The sequence below is a fragment of the Octodon degus genome, unplaced genomic scaffold (genome assembly GCF_000260255.1).
Source record: "Octodon degus isolate 3935 unplaced genomic scaffold, OctDeg1.0 scaffold00013, whole genome shotgun sequence".
In the NCBI taxonomy this organism is placed as follows: Eukaryota; Metazoa; Chordata; class Mammalia; order Rodentia; family Octodontidae; genus Octodon; species Octodon degus.
In genome coordinates this window covers 23,894,397-23,900,454 of record NW_004524589.1, presented here as the reverse complement: position 1 = coordinate 23,900,454, position 6,058 = coordinate 23,894,397, and the positions used below count along the sequence as shown (strand labels likewise).

Genomic DNA, 6,058 nt, shown 5'->3' with positions numbered 1-6,058 from the left:
ATTATGAAATCAAATTTCAAATAAACAAAATCTATTTAAAATTTTTCCAAACTACTATATTAACTGGTAAAAAAATTCTCCAAGATCGACTTCTCCAATTTACTCCTAGCTTACAGAAAATACTGTCAAAATTTCCAGGGGAGGTGCAGATTGTGAAATTGGCCCAACCCCAAAACTCGCTGTGTAGCCTAGAAACAGCTGCTGGGGTAGTTACTCCCCTCCCTGCTGCTTTTCCCTCACTCACAGATTTGCTAAATGCTGCCCAGTAGAGAAAATTGATCTCAGTGCTGGTTGCCAACCAAAGAAAGACAGGTAGCTGGTTAAACAAAGCAAAAGTTGTCTTCCTTTCTTTGTAAACGTGTTAAACCAATATTTAGTTTTTTTCAAAGGAAGGATAAATAGCAGGGGCATACAACCAGTGCTAAATAGAAATCACAAATTCCATCCTGAAGTCTTTGTTATGTTTGCATGGATTCCTGCAGAGGGGGTACCTGAGGGTCTGGCCTAGGATCTAGCAGCTCATTACTTCCTAGTCTCTGATTTCCATCTAATCAAAACTACTTGTCCCCCCTTCACAGTTCCCTGATACAGATCTCTCTCTCTCTCTCTCTCTCTCTCTCTCTCTCTCTCTCTCTCTCTCTCTCTCTCTCCCCCTCCCTCCTTACCTCCCCCTCCGCCCTCTCCCTCTCTGTCTTCCTCTCCTGTGAGTAGTTCAAATTGAACTTGTCATTTTTACTCGTCAAGTTCTACTTCCTAGCAAACAAAAATTTCTACTCACGCTGAGGTCTTCCCTGGGGCTGCCCAGCTGCTATTAGGGTGATTAGGGTGTTTCCTGCAGCTGAAGCCTCTTGCAATTAGCAAGCCCCTCAGGCAGTCTGGACGCTGAGTTTAGCTGCCATCTGGCATCATCTGTAGGTGACAATAGCACTGTGTCATCTCTGTGGATTGAGCCCCCCTGCACCTCCATTCCTATTCCAAGCAGTCTTCTTGCAAAGATCTCATTGCCTAATTCCCCTTAAAGCCCTCTATATCAAGGCTCCATGGACAGCTCTAAGAGCATAAATGTGATTCAGAGACAGGAGTTTCCCAAGCCATCAGGAAGATAGAACGAAAGACCGTGGTGGGCCAAGAGCATCACTTGTCATTCTGTGCCAGTGCTTCTCCAAGTGTGGCTTCTAAACTGGCAACAGTGGAATTGTCTAGGAACCAAACAGAAACACAAAATCATAGGACTCATCCCCTAGACCTATAGTTAGAAACTCTGGGGAGAGGACCTGTAATTTGTTCACCTAGACTCCCGAGATCATTTGTGATACGACCTCAAATGTACCCACTCCTCACCTCTGGTTCTCACTAATGCACCATTGCCATCGGGGGCAGGCTATTCATTGTGGATGCTGCCCTGTGCATTGTCAGAACTTAAACGGCATCTCTGATCTCTACCCACTGAAGGCCAGTAGCATTCTCTTCATGAGAACCATTCAAAACATCTCTAGACATTGGTAAATGGTCCCCTCTTCAGAACTATGATTCCATAGCAGTTCTTTACAGGTTCTGTGTCTAATTGCTTGGTGCTGCTTGATCAATGATCGTTGATATGGAAAACTCGGTGTATGTTGCACATAGAATGTTGTGTATATGGTACCTCACATACTTCAATATGCAAGCAAGTCACCTGGGGATCTTGTTAAAAACCTGTTCTGATTCAGGAGCTGGATTCTCACATGGTGCATTTTTAACAAGGTAAAAGTGATGCCCGTGTTGCTACTTTACAGACTACACTTTGATTAACAAGGTCCTACAGGATCCCAAAAGATTTATTGAATGAAGGATTGAATGAATAATTAAAAGCCAAGGATTCCTTTTGTGGAATTTGTAAGCATATTTTCTACTTGCCATTGAATTCTCCAGCTCTAAAATTTATTTCCTTTATTCCTATATTGTGACATTAATAAATGTTGACTAATAATAATCAACTCTATTTTAGTAAATATAGTATTTATATAAACATACCATGGATCTTTGCTTATGAGCCACACTATGTTTAGAGTTGCAAAACAATAAATGCCCTAAATTAATTTACTGGTACTATTCATGGAAAGAATATACTGCTCTGAGTTTTAACGTGTTCCTTTTGTGCTTTCAAATCTTTCTCCATACAAGGCATGCTACTCAATCATTCAGCTGAAAGCATAGATATGGTACTTGCAATAAATGTATACCTACACATTTATAATTTAGCCATACATATTTTTAAAAATGATGGAAAAGTCATATTTCCTGGAAGAAGTAAATATCATTTGACCACAAATACAAATAAAAAAGAGAATTTATCACAGGTCTAAGTTGTTTTCATTGTCATATCAATCTGGTTTCAAATGAAACTGGTTTCAAATGATCTTCTTTCACCATAAGAGAAGGACAGCAACTGCAGAAGTGGCAAGGTAATTTTCTTTCTTTCTTTTTTTTAAGTGTATAAATACACGGTCTACAGGGTCTCACTACACAGATTGGACTCACAGTGATCCTCTTATTTTCAGTCTCCCAAGCACTGGGATTACAGGCATGAGCCACCATGCCTAGTCTCAGTTGCCATCTCAGCTCACCCTGGAGGTGGAGCTGGCACATCACGCTGGGGATTGAACCCTGGCCGCTTTGCTCTGCCTAAGCAGGTGCTTCAGTCCACTGAGCTATCTGGCTGGCCCTGGTAATTTTCTTCTAGAACTAATGGACGCCTGGTGTTTTCTTTGTTTGTCAGTGAATTCACTGACAGATTTGTCTCTGAGGTACAAAATGTCCTAAGACCTTGAGAATTGGGAGACATTTTTTCAAAAGTTCAAGGGATTTTTTTTTTCCTGAAAGTGAAAAAAAAAAGCAATGGCACACTGAAATACTCCTGTACACAGACTGGTGCCAGGTGATGGATAATAGAGAAACTGACATACTTGACATGCTGCTTGGCACCAATGCATGAGACAGAGCAGTGTGGATGTTGCAATTTGAGGAAGATGGAAAAGAACTCAGTCGGCTCATTTTCATTGCACCACCCTATCATGACATTGACCTTCAGTTTAAATTGTGATGTGTTCTAAATACATTGCTGGCCCAAGATGGATGCATTATACTTAAAGTGGCCTTTTTAAAGAAGCATATGAATTCTCATTTTAGAATATGTGATAGATACTTACGCCAGTTTTTCTCCTGTTCAAAAAGTCTGTCTCCTTTCCCTCCTGGAGATGTAGCTAGACTATATTTCCCTGACTACCAGTTAGGTGTATGGCCATGCAACTGGTGTTTAATTACTGAAATGTAGATGGAACATATGTGCACCACTTTTGCTCTTGGCCCATGAAATCTTCCATGCTTGATTTTCCATGTTCTTAGATCTTCTAGTTTAATATACATGGGCCCAGTAACCATGGAAGCTATGATTTGATGATAGGAAAGACAATGATTTTCTCATCTATAATTCTTCAGTGATGCTATTTTTTTTTATATTAGATGTTGGTAGTACATGTTGGTTTTGGTTGGTCTACCACCTTTGTTCCAGAATATGGCTCATCATCACCTTCTGTAGGTGATGGTTCATGCTCATTGGGCTACCTGATTTGGGGACTCTGAGGTAGTTAAGGTGTGTCTTGATTACATTTCTGATATCTGAGACACACTATGCAACACCCACAAGTTAAACTAGAAATGACAAGTGAAATGAAGACAAACAACTCTTGAAAATTTAAGAGGAAACAATATTAGAATCTTATGAAAATGGAGGTAGGATAACTTTTGTTTTAGTTCAGAGTTTATAGAGGTTTCACTCCATAGTTGGCCATCTCCAAGGCAGGGTGGCACTACAGAGGGACATGGCAGAGCAGAAACAGTCCATGGAATGACAGGCAGGAAACAGGAAAGCAATAGCAGCCTGTCTTCCTCCTCATCTAGTTCATACTATGTACCCTTTGGTTGGCCCACAGCCGGTGGGTCTTCCCATTATCTATACCCAGCACTATGCTAAATCAATCAGTGCAATAATTTAGTTGCTATACCCCCAATCCGTATGCACACACCCAGATTTATCCGCTTCCCCAAAGCTTCACCTATTAGCACATAAATCTTTGGGGGACATCTGTATACAAGCCCTAACAAATAGAATGTCAACTTGATTGCCTGATAGACTCTGCCTGATGGAACAGTAAAACAAACTTCTCTGTTCCTCTAGGTGGGTCATAAAAGTGTGATTTTGGGGACTGCCTCTGATCTCTGGCCTCTTCTCTGCTGCTCTTTCTCTGCTCTGCTCCCTAACTGCCATGGCGCAGGCATCTTTGCTCTGCTTTTCTTCCATGATGTTTTCATCTTGAAGCCAGCCAACTATGGACTGCATACACCAAAACTGTAAGAGGAAGTAAATCTGTCTTCCTTCAAGTTGTCGGTGTTCAATGTTGTGTCCCAGTGACAAGAAAGTTGACTAATACAGGTTTTGCTTCTAATTATCTTCTCATCTTAGAGTTCATTTGTGATTAACTTATGTGACACATTAGGAGGAAAGAATATATATATATATATATATATATATATATATATATATATATTCCTTGCACTGAGATACATCTCTATCCTTTTATATTTTTTTCTTAAGATAAGGTATTTCTAAAATCTTAAATTGCTCAGGTTGGACTAGAACTTGTGATCTTCCTGCTTTTGCCTCCCAAAGGGAGGGGTTGAGAATGAATACCATGCTGTGCTATCATGATAAAAGCTACCTCACTATGTGTATTCTTGCTCTTTCTGTCCATCTCCCCTCCATTTCTTCCTCAGTATCTCCACCCTGTCCTTATTAGATCCTCTTCTTATGTATCATCATTTCCCAGAAGTTTTATTTTTACTTCTCTCTATTCCAGTATCCTATGTCTTGTATTTAAGTCTGTAGTCTTAACTCCTTCCATTCAACCAACTTGTAGCTGTGACAAGTTTCCTGAAATATATGGGGCATCTAATTATATTAATACACAACTTTAAATTAAACACAAGACAGAAATGGTGGAAGGTCACATAAAAATAATATAGAACAAGCAGGAAAGAATTTAAAATGTTGGGGTCAAACCAAAAGAAGTAACTATTTAGAGAAACTTTCTTTTGAATGTAAAACATTCTTTTGAATGTGAAAGAGATGCTAGCCACATTAAGAACTGAAAAGAATGCTTTTTTTCTTGGCATTTGAGGTCACCAGTGATTTCTCTGAGAACTGCTCTTGATGAAATTTTCAGAAAGGAAGTTTCTGAACTAGAAAAGTACTAGTTAGTGGGAGATAGGAAAACGAATGATACATAGACAACTGTTAAACATTTGTGAGGGGGAAAAAAACCCCAATTATTAGAGTTGTTTAAAAGTGGACCAAGGGCAGAAGGAGGCTACAGAGGGCGGAAGGCCAGACCAGGCCCGGAGCTGCTGGGCCGGAGTAGCACAGCCATGTCCCATAGCTAGAAGCTCAACCTGGACTCTCAGGCGCCTGTTGGAAGTTCAGGGCTTGTGGCCTGGAAAGAATGTACAGCTGACAGAGAACGAGATCCATGGTCTGTGCCTCGAATCCTGGGAGATTTTCCTGAGCCAGCCCATTCTTCTGGAGCTGGAGACCCCCCTCAAAATCTGCGATGATATCCGTGGCCAGTGTTAGGACCTTCCTCAGCTGTTCAAGTATAGTGGCTTCCCTCCAAAGAGCAACTACCTCTTCCTGGGGCATGATGGGGACCAGGGCAAACAGCCTTCAGAGACCATATGCCTGCTGCTGGCCTACGAGATCAAGTACCTCGAGAATTTCTTCCTTCTCTGAGGGAATCACGAGTGTGCCAGCATCAACCATCTCTAGGGCTTCTATGATGAGTGCAAGAGGCGCTACAACGTCAGATTGTGGAAAACCTTCACGGATGGTTCAGCTGCTGCCCCTTGCTGCCACTGTGGATGAGAAGATCTTCTGTTGCCATGAGGCCTATCCCCAGGCCTGCAGGCCATGGAGCAGATTCAGTGCCTCACGTGGCCCACAGATGTGCCTGAGTAAGAACCTGCT

At 41.4% G+C, this 6,058-nt stretch overlaps 1 pseudogene; it reads left to right on the top strand.

Moving 5' to 3' along the window:
• Positions 1–5,463: 5,463 nt before the first annotated feature.
• LOC101588949 lies at positions 5,464–6,049 on the top strand (annotated as a pseudogene).
• The last annotated feature ends 9 nt before the right edge of the window (positions 6,050–6,058 follow it).